Here is a 25785-nt window from a genome sequence, read left to right as displayed (position 1 = left end):
TAGATGAGAGGTGAGGGTTGAATTAATTTTAAATAAAACCTCACTGAACAAAAATAAGTAGATGAAATATTAAAGTTTCAACTTGAACATCCCATTTGAAAACTTAAGAGACCTGGTCATTCCTATTATTTCTCATTTTTTAAATTTATATTCAAACATGTTGGTTAGATTCTGCATTTAATCATGTCTCTTAAGTATGTGCTTTGCTAGAACACTATAAGCAATGGCTTCTGATTTGGCAGAGATTAGTAAACTGAATGTCTATGATCAAAGGGAAATTTTTACCATTTAAGTGATTGTTCCCATTTAATACTGTCAATAAAATGTGAAGTGTTAGTGTTTCTGGCAAAAGAGGTCTCTGGATATACTACAGCTACATAATATCAAAGTAACTCAGTGGTTCAAGGCAGTGAGAAAATAATTCTATTTTATAAACTTACTGGTTAAATCAAAATCAAAGCAGTTATTTAATAATTTTTTGGTAGGTAAAACCATAATGTGATCTGCTTGAAAATTAACTTATGTTAATTCCTTTGCATGTTAAAGAGGCTCAAAACATGTAAGTAATTAATCTAGCTTCGGTCTCCTCATCTGTGAAGTAGGAAGTTGGAATGATACCTGAGCAAACAGAAAACAAAAAGAGCTTATGACTGAACATGTCAGGGGTACTAAACCATGTGCCAGAAAGAACCATTGTGAAGAAAATCTAAAATCATGAGACATTGTGATTGATACTGTCTGGAATGTATTTTACACTAAGCCCTTATTATCCAGGAAGCTTAAAGAGTTCTAATTGTAGTAATCACAGTCTTAAAAGGGAGGGAATAGGAGCAAATGTTCTAAGCCCCATTTCAGCTGACATAGCAAATCAGCAGTATAAGTGGTGTCCTCATATCAACAGCCTAGGTATCACCCGGGATCTCATTAGAAATGCAGAATCTCAGTCTCTACTCCAAACCTACTGAATTAGAATCTTCATTTTAACAGGATCTACAGGTGACACCTGTGCATATTAAAGTTTGAAAAGGATTGATGCACAATCCTACTGGATCTACATCCAAAGAGTGAGGAAATTCACATCATCCACCCATGCGGATCCCATATCTGTCTTCTCTTTAGTTAATTACATTTTATGATGTCACTTGCCCTAATGTCATATGCTTGGTAAAAGAAGATATGTGACCCTGAAGAGATTCTTCATGAAGGAAGTAGCTTAAATTAGACTTCATATAAGAGTGGTATACCCCATTCATGGGAACCTCCTCCACTCTAGCCAAGGAGTGCCCGGAGAAATTCAGTTCAAAATCTTAACCAAGTTTCTTCATTCACCAGGGCAGAAACAAAGGTTATCTGGAGAGTGAGACGGAAGATACATAGGTTCTTCATCATTTTGCAATTAATGTTCCACTCTTTTACAATTTTGATGCAGAAATTGCTTTAAGTTATACACAAAGGACTATTTCTTGCCTCAGCTTCACTAAGCTTTTTTAAAATATAGGGTTGCAATGATGCTTGGAAACAAGTAAACTGAACTGACTGAAAAGAGTACTTGTTTGGTTCACTAGGGGGAAGAGAAAGGGGAGGCAAAAAGAATGAAACCATTACTTGGGCATCTACTCTGCGCTAAGTACTACACAAGATGTTTTATATAAAGAACCAGGGTCTCTAAAATGTCAAGCTTGAGACCTGTTCTCTAACCATATAAACATGGTGTTATTGTGATCTGTCACAGCTCTAAAAACTATAAATAGGTAGCTTTATGATCATTCAATAACTTATAAAACTCTATGCGTTTACGAGGAGCTTCAAGATGGCGGAAGAGTAAGACGTGGAGATCACCTTCCTCCCCACAAATACATCAGAAATACATCTACACGTGGAACAGCTCCTACAGAACACCTACTGAACGCTGGCAGAAGACCTCAAACCTCCCAAAAGGCAAGAAACTCCCCACGTACCTGGGTAGGGCAAAAGAAAAAAGAAAAAACAGAGACAAAAGTATAGGGACAGGACCTGCACCAGTGGGAGGGAGCTGTGAAGGAGGAAAGGTTTCCACACAGTAGGAAGCCCCTTCACTGGCAGTGACGGGGGCTGGTGGGGGGAAACTTTGGAGCCACAGAGGAGAGCACAGCAACAGGGGTGCGGAGGGCAAAGCGGAGAGATTCCCACACAGAGGATCAGTGCCCACCAGCACTCACCAGCCCGAGAGGCTTGTACGCTCACCCGCCGGGACAGGTGGGGGGCTGGGAACTGAGGCTCGCGCTTCGGTCAGAGTGCCGGAGAGGACTGGGGTTGGTGGCGTGAACACAGCCTGCAGGGGTTAGTGCACCCCGGCTAGCCGGGAGGGAGTCCGGGAAAAAGTCTGGAGCTGCTGAAGAGACAAGAGACTTTTTCTTGCCTCTTTGTTTCCTGGTGCGCGAGGAGAGGGGATTAAAAGCGCCACTTATAGGAGCTCCACAGATGGGCGTGACCCGTGGCTATAAGAGCAGACCCCAGAGACGGGCATGAGACGCTAAGGCTGCTGCTGCAGCCACCAAGGGGCCTGTGTGTGAGCACAGGTCACTATCCACACCCCCCTTCCGGAGAGCCTGTGCAGCCCGCCACTGCCAGGGTCCCGTGTTCCAGGGACAACTTCCCCGGGAGAACACATGGCATGCACCAGGCTGGCGCAATGTCAGGCCAGCCTCTGCCGCTGCAGGCTCGTCCCGCACTCCGTACGCCTTCCTCCCCTCAGCCAGAGGGAGCCAGAGACCCCGAATCAGCTGCTCCTTTAACCCCGTCCTGTCTGAGTGAAGAACAGACACCCTCCGGCGACCTACACGCAGAGGCGGGGCCAAATCCAAAGCTGAACCCCAGGAGCTGTGTGAACAAAGAAGAGAAAGGGAAATCTCTCCCAGCAGCCTCAGGAGCAGCAGATTAAATCTCCACATAACTTGATGTACCCTGCATCTGCGGAATACCTGAATAGACAACGAATCATCCCAAATTGAGGAGGTGGACTTTGGGAGCAAAGATATATATATTTTTTTTCCCTTTTTCTCTTTTTGTGAGTGTGTATGTGTATGCTACTGCGTGTGATTTCGTCTGTATAGCCTTGTTTTACCATTTGTCCTAGGGTTCTCTCTGTCCTTTTTTTATTACTTTTTAAAATTTTTTTCTTAATAATTATTATTTATTTTAATAACTTTATTTTATTTTACTTTATTTTATTTTATCTTCTTTCTTCTTTTCCTCCCTTTTATCCTGAGCCTTGTGGATGAAAGGATCTTGGTGCTCCAGCCAGGCCTCAGGGCTGTGCCTCTGAGGTGGGAGAGCCTAGTTCAGGACACTGGTCCAAAAGAGACCTCCCAGCTCCACATAATATCAAACAGAGAAAATCTCACAGAGATCTCCATCTCATCACCAAGACCCAGCTTCACTCAACGACCAGCAAGCTACAGATCTGGACATCCTATGCCAAACAACTAGCAAGAGAGGAACACAACCCCACCCATTAGCAGAGAGGCTGCCTAAAATCATAGTAAGGCCACAGACACCCGAAAACACACCACCAGACGTGGAGCTGCCCACCAGAAAGACAAGATCCAGCCTCATTCACCAGAACACAGGCACTAGTCCCCTCCACCAGGAAGCCTACAAAACCCACTGAACCAACCTTAGCCACTGGGGACGGACACCAAAAACAATGGGAACAACGAACCTGCAGCCTGTGAAAAGGAGACCCCAAACACAGCAAGTTAAGCAAAATGAGAAGACAGAAAAACACACAGCAGATGAAGGAGCAAGGCAGAAACCCACCAGACCTAACAAATGAAGAGGAAATAGGCAGTCTACCTGAAAAAGAATTCAGGATAATGATAGTAAATATGATCCAAAATCTTGGAAATAAAATACAGAAAATACAAGAAACATTTAACAAAGATCTAGAAGAACTAAAGAGCAAAAAAAATAGTGATGAACAACAAAATAAATGAAATAAAAAATTCTCTACAAGGGATCAATAGCAGAATAACTGAGGCAGAAGAACGGATAAGTCACCTGGAAGATAAAATAGTGGAAATAACCACTGCAGAGCAGAATAAAGAAAAAAGAATGAAAATAATCAAGGACAGTCTCAGAGACCTCTGGGACAACATTAAAGGCACCAACTTTCAAATTATAGGGATCCCAGAAGAAGAAGAGAAAAAGAAAGGGACTGAGAAAATATTTGAAGAGAGTATGGTTGAGAATTTCCCTAATTTGGGAAAGGAAATAGTTAATCAAGTCCAGGAAGCACAGAGAGTCCCATACAGGATAAATCCAAGGAGAAACACGCCAAGACACATATTAATCAAAGTAACAAAAATTAAATACAAAGAACAAATATTAAAAGCAACAAGGGAAAAACAACAAATAACACACAAGGGAATCCCCATAAGGTTAACAGCTGAACTTTCAGCAGAAACTCTGCAAGCCAGAAGGGACTGGCAGGACATATTTAAAGTGATGAAGGAGAAAAACCTACAACCAAGATTACTCTACCCAGCAAGGATCTCATTCACATTTGATGGAGAAATTAAAAACTTTACAGACAAGCAAAGCTAAAATAAATTCAGCACCACCAAACCAGCTTTACAACAAATGCTAAAGGAACTTCTCTAAGCAGGAAACACAAGAGAAGGAAAAGACCTACAATAATAAACCCAAAACAATGAAGAAAATGGTAATAAGAACATACATATTGATAATTACCTTAAATGTAGATGGATTAAATACTCCAACCAAAAGACATAGACTGGGTGAATGGATATAAAAACAAGACCTGTATATATGCTGTCTACAAGAGACCCACTTCAGACCTAGGGACACATACAGACTGAAAGTGAGGGGATGGAAAAAGATATTCCATGCAAATGGAAACCAAAAGAAAGCTGGAGTAGAAATTCTTATATCAGACAAAATAGACTTTAAAATAAAGACTATTAGAAGAGACAAAGAAGGACACTACATAATGATCAAGGGATCGATCATGGAAGAAGATATAACAATTGTAAATATTTATGCACCTAACATAGGAGCACCTCAATACATAAGGCAAATACTAACAGTCATAAAAGGGGAAATCAACAGTAACACATTCATATTAGGGGACTTTAACACCCCACTTTCACCCATGGACAGATCATCCAAAATGAAAATAAATAAGGAAACACAAGCTTTAAATGATATATTAAACAAGATGGACTTAATTGATATTTATAGGACATTCCATCCAAAAACAACAGAATACACGTTCTTCTCAAGTGCTCATGGAACATTCTCTAGGATAGATTATATCTTGGGTCACAAATCAAGCCTTGGTAAATTTAAGAAAATTGAAATCGTATCAAGTATCTTTTCCAATCACAACGCTATGAGACTAGATATCAGTTAAAGGAAAAAATTTGTACAAAATACAAACACATGGAGGCTAAACAATACACTACTTAATAACCAATGGATCACTGAAGAAATCAAAGAGGAAATAAAAAAATACCTTTAAACTAATGACAATGAATACACGACGACCCAAAACCTATGGGATGCAGCAAAAGCAGTTCTAAGATGGAAGTTTATAGCAATACAATCCTTCCTTAAGAAACATCTCAAATAAACAACCTAACCTTACACCTAAAGCAACTAGAGAGAGAAGAACAAAAAAACCCCAAAGTTAACAGAAGGCAAGAAATCATAAAGATCAGATCAGAAATAAATGAAAAAGAAATGAAGGAAACGACAGCAAAAATCAATAAAACTAAAAGCTGGTTCTCTGAGAAGATAAACATAAACAAAAATTGATAAACCATTAGCCAGACTCATCAAGAAAAACAGGGAGAAGACTCAAATCAATAGAATTAGAAATGAAAAAGGAGAAGTAACAACTGACACTGCAGAAATGCAAAGGATCAAGAGAGATTACTACAAGCAACTCTATGCCAATAAAATGGACAACCTGGAAGAAATGGACAAATTCTTAGAAATGCACAACCTTCCGAGACTGAACCAGGAAGAAATAGAAAATATGAACAGACCAATCACAAGCACTGAAACTGAAACTGTGATTAAAAATCTTCCAACAAACAACAGCCCAGATCAGATGGATTCACAGGTGAATTCTATCAAACATTTAGAGAAGAGCTAACACCTATCCTTCTTAAACTCTTCCAAAATATAGCAGAGGGAGAAACACTCCCAAACTCATTCTATGAGGCCTCCATCACCCTGATACCCAAACCAGACAAAGATGTTACAAAGAAAGAAAACCGCAGGCCAATATCACTGATGAACATAGATGCAAAAATCCTCAACAAAATACTAGCAAACAGAATCCCACAGCACATTAAAAGGATCATACACCATGAACAAGTGGGGTTTATCCCAGGAATGTAAGGATTCTTCAGTATACGCAAATCAATCAATGTGATACACCGTATTAAAAAAGTGAAGGAGAAAAACCATATGATCATCTCAACAGGAGAAAGCTTTCGACAAAATTCAACACCTATTTATGATAAAAACCCACCAGAAAGGAGGCATAGAGGGAACTTTCCTCAACATAATAAAGGCCATATATGACAAACCCAAAGCCAACATCATCCTCAATGGTGAAAAACTGAAACCATTTCCACTAAGATCAGGAATAAGACAAGGTTGCCCAATCTCACCACTGTAATTCAACACAGTTTTGGAAGTTTTAGCCACAGCAATCAGAGAAGAAAAAGAAATAAAAGGAATCCAAATCTGGAAAGAAGTAAAGCTGTCACTGTTTTCAGATGATATGAAACTATACATAGAGAATACTAAAGATGCTACCAGAAAACTACTAGAGCTAATCAATGAATTTGGTAAAGTAGCAGGATACAAAATTAAGGCACAGAAATCTCTGGCATTCCTTTACACTAATGATGAAATATCTGAAAGTCAAATTAAGGAAACCCTCCCATTTACATTGCAACAAAAAGAATAAAATATCTAGGAATAAACCTACGTAAGGAGACAAAAGACCTGTATGCAGAAAATTATAAGCCACTGATGAAAGAAATTAAAGATGATACAAATAGATGGAGAGATATACCATGTTCTTGGATTCGAAGAATCAACATCGTGAAAATGACTATACTACCCAAAGCAATCTACAGATTCAATGAAATCCCTATCAAACTACCACTAGCATTTTTCACAGAACTAGAACAAAAAAATTCACAGTTTGTATGGAAACACAAAAGACCCTGAATAGCCAAAGAAATCTTGAGAAAGAAAAACGGAGCTGGAGGAATCAGGCTCCCTGACTTCAGACTATACCACAAAGCTACAGTAATCAAGCCAGTATGGTACTGGCACAAAACCAGAAATATAGATCAATGGAACAGGATAGAAAGCCCAGAGATAAACCCACGCACATATGGTCACCTTATCTTTGATAAAGGAGGGAAGAATATGCAATGGAGAAAAGACAGCCTCTTCAATAAGTGGTGCTGGGAAAACTGGACAGCTACATGCAAAAGTATGTAATTAGAACACTCCCTAACACCATACAGAAAAATAAACTCAAAATGGATTAAAGACCTAAATGTAAGGCCAGACACTATCAAACTCTCAGAGGAAAACATAGGCAGGACACTCTATGAAATATATCACAGCAAGATCCTTTCTGACCCACCTCCTAAGGAAATGGAAAGAAAAACAAAAATAAACAAATGGGACCTAATGAAACTTCAAAGCTTTTGCACAGCAAAGGACCATAAACAAGACGAAAAGACAACCCTCAGAATGCGAGAAAATATTTGCAAATGAAGTAACTGACAAAGGATTAATCTCTGAAATTTACAAGCAGCCCATGCAGCTCAATAACAATAAAACAATAAAACAAGCAGCTCAATAACAATAAAACAAACAACCCAATCCCAAAACGGGCAGAAGACCTAAATAGACATTTCTTCAAAGAAGATATACAGATTGTCAACAAACACATGAAAGAATGCTCAACATCATTAATCACTGGAGAAATGCAAATGAAAACTACAGTGAGATATCTTCTCACACTGGTCAGAAAGGCCATCATGAAAAAATTTACAAATAATAAATGCTGGATTGGGTGTGGAGAAAAAGAAGCCCTCTTGCACTGTTGGTGGAAATGTAAATTGACACAGCCACTATGGAAAACAGTACGGAGGTTCCTTAAAAAACTAAAAATAGAACTACAATATGACCCAGCAATCCCACTACTGGGCATATACCGTGAGAAAACCATAATTCAAAAAGAGTCAGGTACCAAAATGTTCATTGCAGCTCTATTTACAATAGCCAGGACACGGAAGCAACCTAAGTGTTCCTGAACAGATGAATGGATAAAGAAGATGTGGCACGTATATACAGTGGAATATTACTCAGCCATCAAAAGAAACGAAATTGAGTTATTTTATAGTGAGGTGGATGGACCTAGAGTCTGTCATACAGAGTGAAGTAAGTCAGAAAGAGAAAAACAAATACTGTATGCTAACACATATATATGGAATCTAAGGGGAAAAAAATGGTCATGAAGAACCTAGGGGCAAGATGGGAATAAAGACAGAGACCTACCAGAAAATGGACTTGAAGATATGGGGAGGGAGAAGAGTAAGCTGTGACAAAGCGAGAGAGTGGCATGGACATATATACACTACCAAACATAAAATAGATAGCTAGTGGGAAGCAGCCGCATAGCACAGGGAGATCAGCTTGGTGGTTTGTGACCATCTAGAGGGGTGGGATAGGCAGAGTGGGAGGGAGGGAGATGCAAGAGGGAAGAGATATGGGAACATATGTATATGTATAACTGATTCACTATGTTATAAAGCAGAAACTAACAAACCATTGTAAAGCAATTATACTCCAATAAAGATGTTAAAAGTAATATTTATAATAAATTAAAAAAATAACAAACCCCCCCCAAAACTCTATGTGTTTAAAATTAGCTTTATTATAAACTATTAACACTTCCTGGCATTTCTCATTTTCTGTTAGACACTATTAGGAAATATCTTATAAAAGTAGAGATAGATGATCTTGTTATTACAATATCCAATAGTGCCAATCTTAGATCTTAAACACACATGGAGATTTTACCTGGGTTCCTATGATGGTACTGTTTATCTGACTGTGGTCCCTGAAAGTATCTCTGGACCATAATTGAAAGCATTTTGCAACCTACGTTGTACCATATGGAAGATATCTTTCCTTCATTCAATGCATATCTATGGATACATCCTATCTGTCATACAATTTTAACAGCACAGTGTGAAAATACATAAGTAAAGAGACATAAATCAAATAATTATAAATTGTGAAAAGTGCTATGAAGGATAAAAACATGAGACCGTGACAGAAAACTATCAGGAGACAGTTTCCTCTTCTGCTGTGGATAAGAAAGATCCAACCAGAACAACCAACCTCCAGAGAACAACGATACAGACTCTGAACAAAATCCAGGCAGTCCTCACATTGCATCATACCTGTTAAACGAAACTCGTGCGTATTGGAACTGTGTCCTTGCTTTACACAGTTCTGTAGTAAAAGTTCCTGTGCAAAGCGAGAGCCTGGGTACAAAATTCACAGGTTTCAGCTAACAAACCTGTGCCTGCAAGGACTACCTACATAACAAAACGACCATCTGAAGGGTGGAGAAAAGCAGGTGGATATTGGAGGAGGTCAATACTTTTAAAAAGGAATAATGCGGAAGCTTTTACCTTTTCTACAGTTCTTTGCCTAAAAGAATGTTTCAGAAGGCACCATGTACAGAATGGATAAAATTCCTCCAGAATATCTGCAGACTTTCTGACTCAAAGAAACAGGACAGAATCTCAGGGTCCTGTGAGACAGTAAGGTTTAATAAGCATGTAATTCAAGTTAAGAAGGAGAGGAGTACAAGAATGGGGCAGAAATAATATTTGAATACATAATGGTTGACTAGTTCCAAAATTTGGCAAGACATTTATATTTACAGTTTCCAGATTCTCAGACAACCCCAAACAGGAAAGATATGAAGAAAAACACTCATCAGTATGTCATAGTCAAAATGATGAATACCATTCAGAGAAAATCTTGAAGGCAACTGGAAACTCTGAGATAATCGATATGTGTTGTTGTTTTAAGCCACTACATTTGGGGGTAATTTGCTGTGCAGCAACAGATAACTAACACACCTATTATAGTGGGGGTATCAACACTCCTCTCTCAATAATTGATAGAATTAGTAGAAAATCAGGATATAAGAAGATAAAATATTATCAAGCAATTTGTCCTAAATGCAGTTTATAAAACATTTCAGTCAATAACAGAAGAAAATGAATTATTTTCAAGTGAACACAGATTATTTATTAGGATAAATCATATTCTGGACCATAAAATAAACGTCAGTAAATTTAACAGGGTTGAAATCATTCAAAGTATGTTTTCTGTCCACAATGGAATTAAATGAGGAATCAACAACAGAACAATGTCTGGAAACACCCTCAATATAGGGACATTAAAATCACACTTCTCGGGCTTCCCTGGTGGCGCAGTGGTTGAGAATCTGCCTGCCAATGCAGGGGATACGGGTTTGAGCCCTGGTCTGGGAAGATCCCACATGCCACAGAGCAACTGGGCCTGTGAGCCACAACTACTGAGCCTGTGCGTCTGGAGCCTGTGCTCCACAACAAGAGAGGCCGCGACAGTGAGAGGCCCGCACACCGCAATGAAGAGTGGCCCCTGCTTGCCAGAACTAGAGAAAGCCCTCGCACAGAAACGAAGACCCAACACAGCCAAAAATAAATAAATTTATAAAAAATAAAAATAAAAAAATCACACTTCTAAATAAAACGGATCCAAAAAGATATCACTGGGAAAATTAGAAGCAAATTTTAACTGAATACAAATGAAAAACAGTATATAACCATGAGATACAGGTAAAGCAGTGCTTAGAGAGAAAATTATCACATAAAACTCTAATATTAGGAAAGAAGAAGGGTCTCAAGTTAATAATCTGAGTTTCTACCATAAGAATCTAGAAGAAAGAGTAAATTAAACCTTAAATAAGCAAAACAAAGAAATAAAGGTAGAAATCAATAAAAAAAGAAAACAAAATGATCCAAAAAGAGACAATCAATAAAGCCAAAAGCTGATTTTTTGAATGGATAAATAAAATTGATAGCCTCTGTAAGGCTTACTAAGAGTTTATCAAAGAGAAATGAAAATACAGATTTAAAAACTAATCAGGCATATTTATTCAAGAGATGAAAGTATAGACGCTCAAAAAATGTTTATATAAAAACATTCATAGCAGCTTTATTCGAAGTTTTAAACACTGTAAACAACCCAAATGTCTATCAACAGAGGAGTAGATAAACATATTGTGATATATTTATGTCATGGACTCAACTCAGCAATAAAAAGGAACTAACTCTTGATACACACAATGACATTGGTTGTGGTGAATCTCACAGACATATCACTGGGCTAAAAGAGAGACACAAAAATATATATACTATCTGAATCCATTTATACGAAGTTCTAGAAGAGACAAATCTAAACTATAGGCATAGATATCAAAACAGTGATTATCTCCGGGTGGAGAAGGTGGGTAAAGATTTATTAGAAAGGAACACAAGGGAGTTTTCTTGGTGCCCTGTATCTTGATGGGTGTAGGTGGGTTACAAGGATGTATTCATTTATCTACATCATCAGACTGTTCACTTATGATCAGAGAGAGAGAGAGAGACAGAGCAGGACGCTGAGAGAAAGAGAGAATATGAAGGGACAAAACCAAGTAAAGAAAAACAGCTGCCCAGCATCCTGGGGGAAAAAAATTAATCTGGACCAGGTCAGAAGCAGAGAGGAGTTAAAAAACAAGACCAACGTGGAACACTAAGATGCAAACATTAAGAAGGAGTAGTCTCTAGAGAATGGACAGGAGCCTCCAGGGATGACCTGCCTTTAAGTTATTTACTCTGCATCTAAACACTTGCACTTGTAATTGTTTGTGTGTGTGTGGTGGCTATTTTATAAATAACCACAATGGCTTTAAGTATGTATGTGTGCAACAAGAACCAAGTTAAGATTCGTCCCCTAAACACAGACAATATTATGGTATTCTGCCTTATCTACCCCCATTGTGTAATTCTAAATTAAAATTGCATTAACCATAGACTGAAATATTTATGATGAATATATGTGATATCTAGGATGTGCTTCAAAGTAACAGGGGTGGAGAGATGAATGATGATGTGGAAGAGTTTGGCCATGGGTTAATAATTGCTACAGCTGGATAATGGGTATCATTATATGTGTTTGAAAGTTAAATAAAACCTAAGTAACCATATAATAAGTGTGCTAAGGCCAGTGAAGTTTTTATTTGCTTTTCATGAATAACTACTTTGAAGCTTTTAAAGCAAATCTTCTAACTGTTTTAGTGCCCCTGTTGCTAATGTTAAAAGCCCACACATAGGGCACTTACTGGGTGATCCTACTCTGGTTAGACTGAGGATTGCTGCCAGCGAGTGTCTTATCTCAGGAAGGTTTTACAGGTTAAAGGTGCCCCAGGGGCAGTGCAAATAAAAGCTAAGAGATGGAGCCAAATCCTTTGTCACTGCCTAGTAAGAAGCATTCCAGCTAACAGGAGAAAGGATCGGAAATCTTTTCCACGTCAGATGACACAGAGGCAGCAGTAGAGCAGGTCCTGGTATATTTAGCTTTTCCATTTGGGACATGAAGAAAATTATAATTGAGAAATAAAACATAATTTTAGAAATAAAAACTAAGGTAGCAAATTTGAATTTTGTAAAAACACTGTTGATTGTAGATTGCAGCTTTTTGATATGACCTATTGTTAAACATATGTATTTAATACATATTAGGCAATTTATAAATATTTTCAGTTGTTGAAATATTTGTTCATTTTCTCTGAGCAAATATAAACCATTCTGTAGTCATGTTGAGCATATAACTGGAAAAGTTAATCAGCTTAAATTTTTAGATTATCAAAAATTTACAACAGTGAGAAAAAAAATACCAAAGAAAGAAAATCCTTTATACTTAAATACCTCTACATTTGTTTTTTAAAATTTCTTAAAGTAAGAAATAAAAAATTATATTGCCCCCAATTAATGATCCTACAGTAATCTTTCCTGGTTAAGGTAGAAATTTACGAGATCATAGGTAGTATTACTCCTTGCAACTAAACAACAAACCAAGTTTTTACTTCTTATTTGTTTATAGAAATAGAGGAAGACTTCTGTTATCAAACTTTAAATCATTATTGTAAAAAAATTTAATACTGTGCTAGGAATATATATCTTAACACTTGGAAATGCACACAGATTAATAATAAATAGAAAGAGAAGACATTACTCTTACATTTGGGGCAACATCGTGTCAAAATAATAACCTATTTTCAGTTAATCAGGAAAGCAATCAGCAAGTGTTTACTGAATAACTACAAGATGCTGTGAAATGTACAAGAGATGTATAGGATAAGGAGTTCACAACAGCTGATGAAGGAGCAGACAATTCCGATATCTAACACACATGAAATGATTAGATAACACAACACAGTATGTGAATAGGCTTCAAGACAGGGTTTCATATGAGTTCAAGGAGGATGGATAACACTAGGCTGGAGAATGTACTTTGATGATGGTAAGAACAGGACAGAATGCTTTTGGAACATAATATTTATGCAATGCATATAATCCTTAAAGCATTCGCTCCACTTCTACTATAAAATAAGTAAATTGTTTCTATCTTCTTTGAAATCATAAACAGAAGATCTTAAAATATCCTCTATTTTCTTTAATGTAAACTGTAAAAATTTTTTAAATGCAGAGAATCTCTTCCTCTAAACATATAAGACAGAGACAGAGACCGGTGGAATTAAAATTATTTTTCCTTGTTAAATTGAAGAATATGATTACAAAGAGAAACATACTGGCCTGGTATTGATCGCAAGATGTGCGTAACTCCATTGTCCAAAATTTGGGGAGTTTGTTTTAAACATACAAAGAAAGAGAAAGGTTTAGGTACCCCAATAGCAAAAGCAAGCCACACAGGGTATCCAATTCAGCTTGTTCACATAAAACATATCAAAATGTACCCTGCCAGAGGTATTTACAAGCTTAAAAGAATTATTTCCATATGCTTCATCGTGTCAGAAGTAAAAGTTTTTTATTTTCTTCACCAGAGTTCTCATCTTATACCTACAGCTATTCTCCAAGCACCTCCTATATGAAATAAACATGCTTGATTCTCTAGGGAGGAAAAAGAAAGGATGTTTTCATCATGGCCTCTGTCCTTGAGAATCTTAAAATGTTTTTTGAGTTATGTGCAAATAAAAAAAATAACAACCTCAAAATCAGGAAACTTTCATGTTTGTCCAGTGAGCAGTACAAACAAGGCCAACTGTAGATTAGGAACTGGCTACAGCATAAGGCTTTTGGTTTTGATAAAATATTGTGAAATCTCTGCTATTCCTGTTCCTTTCTAACCAGCTGATTAACATTAACATAGAAAGTAAAAGTAATATGTAAATGAAAAGCTTTAACATCCTATAGAAAGTTCATGCTGATCTGGTGATGCAGGTCAGGAACAAAATGGAGGAAAGGACAGGAGAATCATACACAATATTTGTGGCACAAATAAAAGATAAGATCTTAATTAACAAAGAAATCTGCGTATTAGTAAATATATTATCACCTCATAGGAATACTCTTTAAACTATCACAAAATGCACCTCCTAAAATGTAAAATACCATTATTTCTAAAAATAAATTTTAATTATGGATCTACTCACATATTTGTTACACATTTTAAAAGATTACAATTTGATTAGTTTAGTTTCATCTCTGCCCCCACCTTTTTTTATTTAGTTTTTTGTTATAAAATACAAGGCTTCACAGCATCAAATAAGTTATATGGTATTTACTGTAGGGATTAACTTTCAAATTAAAATGTGTGCTTGTTAACATGGTCCTGACCATCTACAGGAGATTTGGACTGTGTCTATATGATATGTAAAGAATCATTTCAGTGGGAAATAATTAAATTAGGCAAATGATTTCACATAAATAAAAGTGTTTTGACTAAGTTTTTCACTTTGTAACAGGTTTCTTTGGTATCATTGAAAACATTAGGTTTTATTTAGAAATCATCAAGGAAAAATTAGACATTTCCCTGAGATAACGTGGATAGCTATTCAGATAACTCATTTTCAATAAATAGCAATTTTTGGCCTTAATTATTTGGATTCGTCATCTACATTGACCAAATTTGTTAGTGACATTTCTACTTTATTCAATATTATTCTGGATTACGTGTATCAAGACATTCTGTATTCTTGGGCAAAACAAAAACAGTCAGCCCCAAAGCAATTAAAAATAGGGTCAATCATCAGCAAAGTGAGTAAATGATAAGCACTGTAAAGCTGTACTCTCCAGCTGGCTTTTTTGCACTGTCCCCACTGTGACAGTACACATGAGTTCTATCTGAAACATTTGGGGTTTGTTTATGTTCCATTGAGAGAATAGATTCTTCCAGGAGTAAAGGGTGCACTAGCGTGATGCCATTGAGAGATGTAAACCACCATAAAATGTGTCCATGAATTGCCACTATAAGGTGGAAGAGCAGCTATTTAAAATAGCAGCAGATTTATTTATTTGAACCCTAGGAAACAAAATACACTGGACCGCTTAAACCCATTCTTAGGCTCCGTTCTCCCTTTCAGTGCATCCGAGGAGACCATGGAAAATGCAAACAGCATTTCTCCTGAGGATGTTAGTCAGACAGGAAGATCAACCGAGGAGACAATGGCTGAGCACCAAAATAGGTGCTGCCAGAAGCAGCTGAGTTATGAGGCACTCAGTCTAGGTAACGGGGCAGGGAACACAGGTGGGTGCGGAAGAAAAACTGCCCTCCTGGGCTTGCAAATACTCCCTAACAGGTGTCAGAAGCGTGCCTCAAAGCAGGATTTCTCAGGCAAACAGACACCTGGCTTAACTATGTAAATATGCATCTTGAAGTGATGCATGAGGAGGCTGAATGAACACCCTTGGTGTTTATAAATACAAACACATACTGACACCCCCTCAATTTTTATGATTGCTTAGGTCACAGTTTACACTTTTCAGTGCAGGTCAGAAGACCATGTTCTGTCTGAGGCTGATGAGTTCCAAAACAGTGGTATCTTGCAATGTCAGAGGACAGCAAAGGGTTCTGACTATCCTTGGGAGCCAGAGAGAAGGCAGGACTTCTACAGGAAGGGGGGACAATGAAAAAAAAAAAAGAGAGGAACAAAATTCGCCCACTTCATAATTCTGCCCATGGCTCACCCTGGTCTCCAAGTTTTGTAGCTGTCACACCAAAAATATCATATAACCATGAATCCCTCAAGCCACAGCTCAGTTGATCCATCTCTACCTGTGTTGGACTGTTAATAGACTTTTCATTCTTGAAAGCTAATCAGTGTATTGGGGGAACAGTATTTATGTAATTTTTGTGTTGTTCAAGCCCCCATATCATCCTTCTCTGAAACAGCAGTCTATAGCCGGGGGTATAAGTGTTTTTAATTGATAAAATAGTGATGTCTTTACTTCTTCAACTCTTTCAAATCCATTTTCTTTTATACTTTTGTCATTCAAATCTTTTAAATATTCCAAAATTATTAATTCTTCATTCCCCCAAACTAGGACCAGCTCACAGATGACAGCAATCATTCTGATTTGACCTATAACCCATATACACTCCACACGTCACTATGTTAATAAAGCACATACACACACACACCTAGTTTCTCTGTAACATAGTGAACATTCTGATTTGACCTATGGCCACTCTCATTCTCACTATAACCTATTTTAAAACTCAAGAAGTTATAACAGCAAAATAGTAAATATGCGTAAATTATTTTCCTCGGTAAAGACAGGCTAAATTAGTAGGAACCACAAATACGTGTGCATAGTCCTATTAAAAATATTTTTTTTCCTAAATGGAATTTTTCTGACACAAACAGCTAGTGATTGTTGAGTCACTGGAGTTGTAATGTATTTCTGAAACACAGGTTATAATCATCAAGCCTAAATACATCTCTAATTAAAACAAATGCTGCCAAGAGTATGCAGATCAAAAGGAAAGTGCTCTTGATAACACTGCTGCTCAATTCAGGCCTCCAACCCTTGTGTAGAAATCTCCCAGAAATACGGCAAAGCCATCAGACTCCGCTACATGCCAACGCTTCTAGTTTAATTCCAACAGCATGTGTAAAATCCTAGATTATAAATCACCGTTGTGATCTATGCCCAGGAATCCATCTAGTTGAATTGTTTATGAGAAGGATTGGAGGAAGGTGTACAAAGCAGCATCTTTAGGGCTGACCGATCACAAAATATAAATATTTCCAAAACCATGAGTGACAGTGCTCAGCACTTCTCCATTCAACGTGTGTAAAACTATGGAGGACTATTATATTCTTTTAAAATGAAACCCACAGAGATGCCCACCTCTAATTATTATTAGGCTTAATAAAGACTTACGAAAAGCACTTTGAAAAATCAGAAGTGCTTTAAAAATATAAGATGTTATTATTATTTTCCTTTAAATATTGCAAGCCTAGCTCTGCTGCCTATTTTAATATAACTTTGCCTTTGGTTTCCCATATACCTCCCTGAATTTCAGTGTTAATTTCTTCTTAGAAATTTTAACTATGTCATGGTTATTTGATTCCATTGTCATTTTTATTATTCCATTATATTGACAGGTCAGTCTATTTATTTCTTCTAGTGGACGCTGTATGGAATTATGAAGATTGAGATCACTCAGGATAGCCTCTGCAGAACTCACACCTGGTTTCTTTACCATTAAATTCCAATAAGCTTATCAAAAAGTAATGATAACAAAAGTCTATGATTTCTTAAATCTGTTTTCCATGAAGCAAAATTTGGAAAATTTTAGCTTTCACTTGAAATTTGATCCTCTTTTTCTTCTTTTATGTTTTTTTCCCTTCTTCTCTCCCTCTTCCTGTAACTTCTTAATACCCTTTTATTCTTCCCTTTCCCCCACCTCCTTTCTCTGCTTCTCTTTGACTTATTCTCTCTCTCACAACATTTTTCCTCTCCTCTCTTCTTTGGTTAGCTGCTGAATTTTCCTATATACACCTGCACAAATGCTATCCAAGAGTGCTCTTTGTGAGAACTTTTACAACATAAAAAAAATTCCCATTTAGTGTTTATGTGAGTACAGTGCATGTGCAGGTGAAGGGCAAAATAATGTATTACTTTGGCCATTGAGATACTGTGGAGGTCAAAGACAGATGAAATCTGGAACACAAAGACAGATGAAGTAATTTTAACATGGAACAGAAACTAAGTAGGTAAAAAGAAAAGGAGTGTATCTTGTACTTTCTTTGTGATAATTTATAACACTAAAAATAATAAAGTGTTTCACCTACAGATCATTCAGTGCATATATATATACATATATATACATATATACACATATACATATATATGTATATATATATCATCTCAACAACTAGATGTAAACTAATGGAGGACAGGTTCCATGTATTAAATTCCTTTATACCCTTCAAAAGAGCACAGCTCTTCATACACACCAGGCACTTAAAAGAGGATTGAATGAAATACAGAAATCATTATGAAATTGGTGACTACCCCCCAAAACATTGACTGAAATTGCTTGTTACTGCTAAGGAGTTTAAAACACTCAAATGAATATGAATACACACAGGGACATGCAGACATAAAACAGCCCCGGAAAAACTAAAGAAAGAAAATAAATGGAAACGTGAAACTGGAGATATATACAAATACACAGGAGAACATTCTATGAAAACCCATACTAGAGAAAAATTAATTAACTAATTTGCGATCTTAGGCAGAAGGTCATTTAAAAATAATCAAAAATATCTTCATTATTTTTCAGTACCTTAAGTTTCCAGGAACTGATTATAGTGAATTTGGCAAATTGTGAGTAGCTGTGCAATTAATGTTTATAGTGACATACTGACTTACTTGAACCTGGATAAGTCATGTTATCTGCCCTGTGCTTCTGTATCTCTGAAGTGACAGTACTAGTTGCCTTCTCATCCTCTTCCTCTGCAAAGATGTTCTGCAAATAAATGAGGTAATGTTTGGGAGATGTTCGCGGCTTGGGAAAGAAACCCACTGCACACATCTCAGATGGTATTACTATTCCATATTCAAACCTGGCATATTATTGCCTCTGTTTTAAATTGAAATTGTACTGTTTGAGTCTTGGGTTCTGACCAAAATCTGGGTCGACATAAGAGGACGATTATTTTTAATTTTAATTCTGAGGTTCTGTTCAGCTCCCTTGCACGTGTGAGGGCCAACTGTAGGAAATAAACAAAGCACATAAATCAAGCTGTGAAAGAGGAAAATCTTTCTCCAGAAGGATTTTTCTTTTTCCTTTTTTTTTTTCAATGAAGAGCGTGAACACCGTATTTCCCTTGAAGAATATTTCGGTCCAGGAAGGAGGATAGTGCATGCCGTGGGAGCGTATGTGTGCGTGTGTGTGCATGTGTGTGTATGTGTGTGTGCTGTGCGTGCGCGCCCGCGGAGAGAGGGGCGGGGGAGGCGGATGAGGAGGATGAGATCATAGTTTCAGGATCCTCAGGAAACCCTGGTACTGGCAGCAGCCAGCCTCTGCTGTGCCCACATGACCCACAACTCTGGCAGCGGACCGGGCACTTCCAACATTATTAAATAATAAGAAAGCGGCTCCTACTCCATGCCCAAACCTCCCCACAGACCGGTGGACACCTTCTAAGAGTTTGACGAGTCGGTGACTGAGGCGCCCGTCCATTCCAAGGTGTGTGCGAGGCGTTTTCTTCTCTGACAGCTCCGGAGTGGGGGAGGGCGCGGGGGTGGACGGGGTCCGTGTGGCGGGCGAGGGTGGGCGCGGGGCCCGGCTGCCGCGCGCTGACCCCGGCCGCCCGGTGCCGCGGAGCCAGCCGCCGGGCGGGAGATGCCGGTGACGCGCAGCCCTAGCTGCGCAGGGACCGCAGCAGCCCACGGCGCCGGGTCGCGGGCTGAGGAGGCTCGGCCGCCGGAGCAAGGGCAGGCGCCACGCACCCGGCAAAGTCAAGAGTGGAAGCGGGCGGCGAGCGCGGCGAAGGGAGGGAATCGCCCCTACGCCCACTCGCGGGGGTTCCCACCTGTGCGCGGGCGCCGGCCGCCGGGAGCGCGAAGCATGTGCCGGACGCCGCAGCCGGGACTGCGGCGCGGCGCCTCCCCGGGCGGCGGCGGGCGGCGCCTCGGGCCCGCGGGGCGGCGGGAGCGGCTGCGGCAGGATGGCCGGCCCGGGGGCGCGGGGCCGCGCAGGTAAATGTCGGCCTCCCGCCGAGGCCGGGCCGCGCCGCAGCCCCCGCCGCCACTGCCGTCGCCGCTGCACAGCTCCCGGGAGGGCGAGGGCAGCCGGCTCGCTCGCGCCGCGGGTTGAGTTGTTTTTGTGGTCACGGTTGCTCGCTCGGTGGTCCCCGCGGGCTGAGCTGCTGGGAGGTGGCGTGGCCACCTCCATTAGGGATGACACTCACGTGGGGAGAGTTCTGGGGGGCTACTGTTGACCGGGAAATCCGCGGTGGGATCCTCTCCCGCCGGCGGCGTCTGCGCGTGTTGCGATGCACTGCGGTGCCGGGGCGGCGGGCCGGGCGGGAGGGGGCGCCCTGCGGGGGGCGGGGGGGGCGGTCGGCGCGGACGGTGAGTGTCTCCGGCTTTTATAGCCTGTTGCCCACTCTGGAGTTTTCCTCTGAACAGAGGGCGGAAGCGAGGTCCGTTCTGGTACCGGAGTGGGAGGTGGCGAGGTGTCTATCAGAAGACCAAAGCCAGGGAGAGAAGAGGGATGGCGGGGCTGGGCTCAGGGGTACCATGCCCGGGACTTGGTAGTAAAACTTTCCTCTGGCGAGATTGGGGTATGGTTTTGAGAAGGTAAGTGTAGAACTTGAGTCGGGGTGAGGGGTATTGGATGTACTCTGGCAGTGAAGTTCACCGCCATTAGGTTCATTGTTGCTCTAAAAAAGGGTCTTTTGAGTTGATGTTTCTGTTCAAGTTTATCTGTTATGATCGCTTGGTGTTTAATGTGTCTTGTGTTTCCTTTCAAACGTATCAGTAACCTACATTGTTGACGTATGCCTAATTATTAATTTCTTTTACAAAAAGGACTTATTTTGCTTATTCCAAAGGTAGAAACTTTAGGAAAAAAACAGCCCTCCAGGCACAGTTCTATGAACTTTAGCTTTAGTCACTCACTTAATTCTAACACCACCATAAAGAGTAGGTAATAATACTGTCCACCTTTTACAGATGAGGAAATCCAGACACAGAGAGGTGGAGTAATTTACCCAAGGTCGTACAGTTTTAAATATTAGAGCCTAGTTGAGCTTTTGATGTACTCTAAACCAACATATTTTTTTTTCATAAAAATAAGACCTAAAATCTTCTGTATTTGATATATTGACCACGTCTCTACCAAGATGAACCTCTTAACTGTGTGCTACGCCCTTAGGACCATTAACACTTTTTCTAATACTATAATTTCTAATACTATAATTACGGCAAGTATCCTTTGAGTCATTTCCTTTTGCCACAATTGACCGTTTCCTACAACAATTATAGATTAAAGTAGTATTTATCAGCAAAGTTAAGATTTTCAGCAGTTAAGATTTATCAGCAAAGTAAATTATAAAGCAGGCAGCCGAATCTCTAAATTTGCACTTAATTTTAAACTTCGTAAGGTATTAGTCTGTTCTTTGCTCAAAGCAGGGCCATCATTTTCTTCCAAACACCGTCTTGCAGAAATTTTGAGCGAGTTTAATCATCTTTAATTCAATCACACTGACAAGAGCTTAGGCAGTTTTAAAAGAAGAATTATGCAATTCCCTTTCAACTCTCAGTGATTAAAAGCAGGCTATATTGCGAGTGTTTGTATATGTCATGCCTTTTCACCAATTGTATGTACTTTAGGCAAAGTTGTGTAGCAATGAAGACTGAAATCACATTTTCTCATTAGTTCTAAGCTGAAATACTGTAAAAATATCCACTTGTTTTAAATGAACCATGATGTGAAGAAAGGTCTCAATGGGGTGAAGTCCAACTGCACATATTTAGAGAATTACTTCTCATTTGAACTTATCATGGAACTCTTATAATATTCATTTTATTGGACAGATGTCTCTCTTAGGTCTTCATCTGTTGTTTTTTCAAGTAAATTTAATTTCTGCTTCACATAATGTTTCAAAATTATTTTGACATTCATAGATTTCCTTAAGTCTTGTCTTTCAGTTTAATTAAATTCAGTGTACATACTTCAAATGCTCACTTATTCCACATCATATGTGAAAAGAGAATACAATCCAACTGAACTATATGGAAACGTGATCTTTGGACATGAAAATAATTATCTTCAGTGGTTAAACTCTTCCACACGCCAAATTAGGGCTCCATCTTTCGTTGGGGGTGTTAGAGCACAGTGCTGTAGTCAGGAAAGTTGCATGCCATCAGGCACAATCGTTTTTGTTATTGAAAGTGAATTTGAATTTGCCAAGTCTATATAAAACGTTGATGGTTATTAAGGCATAAATCCTATGGCACATACATATATCCTTTCTGAACTGACTCACCTGTTCCAGTTTTCTAGTTTCTCTTACTTATTTTAGAAAAAGCATTCTCTCACTACTTTTATCTCACCTGGGGGATTTGACACGACTTTTTCCTTTCAAGTCCCCTACCTCTAGTTTTGGGAGAGTTGTGCTGTCTCTGTTTCTTGAGAGGCCCTTCGCCTCCAGTGCTGGGCAAAGAACTGGGGATCACTGGTGAGCAGAAAGATGAGTGCGCCCTGCCAGCACAGGGGCCAGACTTCAATACAATGATTATACAAATAAATGTTTATTTACAAATTGCCATGAGTTCTAAAAGAAGGATTTCTGTAAGAATGTGTAATAAAGGATTCTGGGCCAGACATGGAAGTTGGAACAGGATGCCCTAGAAGTCACATATTTACAGAGGCATGACGTGTGAGGAGGTGTTTAAGTCAGGTGGTCTTCTTAAATGCTTTCATCAATGTTTTCTGAATCAGAGATTTATATCTCACTCTGGTTATCTCTGCACTTCTCTATCTACCAGCTGATGTACTGTTTCACCTCATCATCCACCTATGGACATGGGGACGATTACAAAACTTCTATCAATACTTTTTATAGCATGTAGAGCATGTGCAACCCGTATCTGGTTATTATCCGATTTTTGAAGTTATTTAAATTTAATGAAATATAGTCATTTTCTTTCTTTGCCTTAACAACTACTTTCAAATTTTAAAAAGCAGTTGTGTGTGTGTGTGTGTGTGTGTGTGTGTGTTTGGTTGTTGTTAAAGTGGCAGAATGTCTCAAAATAGAAACGTAATCGATTCATCGCACATCCATAAGACTCCCTGAAATGTCCGTAGGAAGAGAAGAGGCACCAGAGTGAGGTGAATTAAGTGTTGAACACGCTGGGGAAATGTGTATTAATAATTTAAAGCAAACAATAATAATAACTAAATTTATTGACTTACTGTGTGCTGGACATCATTCTACAGCTCTATATAGAGTAACTTAGGTATTCTTCACAAGAGCCAAACGAAGGCTTCCTATATTACCATTATCCCCATTTTATGGAGGAGGAAACTGAGGCACAAGGAGAACAGTAATCATGACCACTGTCACATAGGTAGAGATTCTGATTCGAGTATTGATTCTGTAATCCATACTGTTAACTACAGATGTAGTTAGTACTAGTCATAGGTAGACTAATAACTGTAGTATCTGGTTCATAATTTTACTGATGCATTAAGTTCCCATCATTGTTAAAAATCATAACACCTAATTTGATCTTTTGGTTACTTCTCCCTCAATAAAAACCAGTGGAAAAACTTGTAACTGCCTTTATATAAATTCTTTTTGCCCCATATTTTACATGTAAAATATATAAAGCAAGAACAGGTATATAAATGCCTAGACAAAGCCTGGTGTCTGCTGGATTATGGGGAATTTCTCATTTATGTTATATATTTTTTGAATTCAAAAATAATAACTTGAGGACCATTTGAAACTATAGAAATTTTTAACATCAAGAATATATACTATAGCATTTCAAATAATTAGGAAAATATCTTTAACAGCTGGAAATTCTATGACCATCAATAAACTTAAGAATTTAAAGTCACCTGTTTCATCTACCCCCAATATCTTTGTCTAGAGTACTGTATACTGCAAAGAGGATATAAAGTATAACATAAAAACACCTGTTGAATTATCTTGGTAAAATTTAAAAGTCTCTGTTAATCTTTACACTGGAGACTTTTGACATGACCCATAGTAATTGTTATGATAAAAAAACTTAATGTTAAATATTATCCAAATAATGTTAACCTAGAACACATGGCACATGTGATTAGCAAAGTGAAGTACTAATTGGTTAGGTGTGCTGATGCACGTGAAGATCTATGCACAGTGTTTGAAAACATTAATCAATGTTATTTCTCCCTGCAAATGATGGGTAATATGCAGTTGATATGATTAATGTTAATATTAACCATGAATCACAGTTTATATAGAGTGCACATATACAAATACCTGACTCTCTTCTTTGAAGCTGTTGGAAATGTTCTAGGCCGCGCATACATTTTCTGTGACTCATGTATCCCTGAAGAATGTGATACAGTATTTCACTGTATGCTCCCCAAAATACAAAGCACCATGGAGTAACTAGTAAAATATTGTTCCAGTTTGTACCATAAGGAAAGGGACTCAAGGCTTGATTTGACTTTGTGTGTGTGTGTGTATTATCAGAGTGGAAGATTCCATCAAGTACACCAATGAATAATTCATTAACTATAGTTTACAGTTTGATGCCATAGAGCAGTGTCCTATTGCAAAGACTTTTGTGTGTTTAATGTAAATACAAAATATATTAGTCAGTTATAATAGTTTAGGTTATGCAGTCATAGCAAACAACTCTAAAATCTCGGGTCCTGAAATGAATACAGGTTTATTTCTTGCTAATGCTTTGTGCCCAAGTTGGTCAATAAAAGACTCTTACTTTACATCTTCCTCACTCGGGGACCCAGGCTCATAAAGCCCCTGTCATCTACAGGATCCTCATAATTCATTCATCAAACACACGGGAACATGGTGAATCACCCACAGGTTCTTAAAAGTCTTCTATCAGAAGCAACACCTGGAACTTCTACTCCTATTTTATTGGCCAAATCAAGTCATAAGGCCACTCCTAACTTGAAGATGAAAGAGAAGTGCTGTTCTATCACATGCCCAGATGGAAGTAAACTGCAATATTAGTGAACAGACCTAATTATTACCACATGAAATTAGCCAGTTCCCTTCAATAGTTTTATCACATAAAAATGACTTATTAATGGAACAACTGTGTTTTAGAACTTCAGCCTAGGAAGGTAATCCCTGCATAAAACTACCAGCAAAGAGAGTACAGGCTAAACTTGTAAAATTGGTGATATCCCTTTTTGTCAGTGGGGATTGGATCTAGGAATGATGATAAAGCTCTGGTTTATTTTGAGTAAGAAGAAGATTGCCTTTTTGACAGCAAGCACAAGCCAAGAACAGTGCCAAGACCTGCAACACAGCTATGTTTTCTGAACAGATTTGTTAGTAGCAACACAGCACAGAAAACTGAACAGCTATGTGTGTATCTTTTTTTGTCACCTGCAGCAACATGA

General features: G+C 38.6%; 1 protein-coding gene across 32 annotated transcripts in view; it reads left to right on the top strand.

Annotated features, from left to right (window-relative positions):
• The first annotated feature begins 19648 nt into the window (after positions 1–19648).
• DTNA (dystrobrevin alpha) overlaps positions 19649–25785 on the top strand; it is a 403422-nt gene continuing 397285 nt past the window's right edge. For 14 of the 32 annotated variants that reach the window (XM_070047045.1, XM_070047044.1, XM_070047043.1 and 11 more), the window contains exon 1: positions 19650–19872. The gene's annotated coding sequence lies outside the window, so the exon portion shown is untranslated. Of the gene's footprint in view, positions 19873–20362; positions 20385–25785 lie in introns of those variants that run through there. The other 18 variants (XM_070047034.1, XM_070047039.1, XM_070047037.1 and 15 more) reach the window with 3 other exon arrangements.

This window comes from Globicephala melas, chromosome 13, assembly GCF_963455315.2.
Source record: "Globicephala melas chromosome 13, mGloMel1.2, whole genome shotgun sequence".
NCBI classification, from domain to species: domain Eukaryota; kingdom Metazoa; phylum Chordata; class Mammalia; order Artiodactyla; family Delphinidae; genus Globicephala; species Globicephala melas.
Note: the sequence above shows the minus strand (reverse complement) of the source record. Positions and strands in the feature narration are given on the sequence as shown.